The sequence below is a fragment of the Haemaphysalis longicornis genome, unplaced genomic scaffold, assembly GCF_048455015.1.
Source record: "Haemaphysalis longicornis isolate Haplotype H1 unplaced genomic scaffold, Haemaphysalis longicornis Haplotype H1 scaffold_6, whole genome shotgun sequence".
Taxonomy (NCBI): domain Eukaryota; kingdom Metazoa; phylum Arthropoda; class Arachnida; order Ixodida; family Ixodidae; genus Haemaphysalis; species Haemaphysalis longicornis.
The window spans coordinates 67,757,562-67,758,388 of record NW_027526407.1 but is presented as its reverse complement, the minus strand read 5'-3'; the positions used below and the strand labels follow the sequence as shown (position 1 = coordinate 67,758,388).

General features: G+C 40.6%; 1 non-coding gene across 1 annotated transcript; it reads right to left on the bottom strand.

Annotated features, from left to right (window-relative positions):
- Window positions 1–474: 474 nt before the first annotated feature.
- On the bottom strand, window positions 475–546 carry Trnar-ucu (transfer RNA arginine (anticodon UCU)). The gene has a single exon. It is a non-coding gene; the product is annotated as a tRNA-Arg (tRNA).
- Between the last annotated feature and the right edge of the window lie 281 nt (window positions 547–827).

Sequence of the window (827 nt, the reverse complement as noted above, 5' to 3'; positions counted from 1 at the left end):
ACAGGAAACAAAAATACCTAAACATAACTACCCAAGACAGTGGAGGGGAAAATCGCCCCGCCGGTAGCGTAGTGGTTTTCGCACCAGACCGGTATTCTGGAGGTCTTGGGTTCGGATCCCACCTGGCGACCATTTTTTTTCTGCTTTCTTTCTTTCTTTCCAAATTCTTTATCTCTTTCAACATCCTGCCCTTTGCTTTCCGAGGTTTTCTTGACTGTCAACTCTTATTTCTCTTTTATATATATATATATATATATATATATATATATATATATATATATATATATATATATATATATATATATATATATATATATATATATATATATATATATATATATATACAGAAACATAGGTTGGCAGTCTACAACGCCAAAGGAGGCAAAGGGGTGTTGTTAGGCTCTATTTTTACTACGGTTAATGAAGTTAACATTTTTTTTAAATATAAGAAAGAAAGACAGAAAGAAAAACACGTGCCCAGAGTGGGGACCGAACCCACGCCTTTCGATTAGATCTCGAATGCCTTACCAATTCGGCTATCTGGGCGACTGTGTTCTCCTTAACTTTCTGGGCTATTTATATTTACTAGAAGTGTATCTGGCGCTTGAGGGTGGTAGCCAGCGCCACTCTGACTACACGGGGAGAAGGGGACCTTCTTTTCAACCCCCGGGGCGTGACTCAAACGTCTACAGCCTGTCATGAGTGGGTAACTGGCGGGAAGCCCTCTTATGCTACCTAGGCATCAAGGCGGCCAGAACCGAGACCCTCGCTAGGCTTTCGCAGAATAATATAGTAAGGAAATCAGGGGCTCGTTGAGGAAATACAGA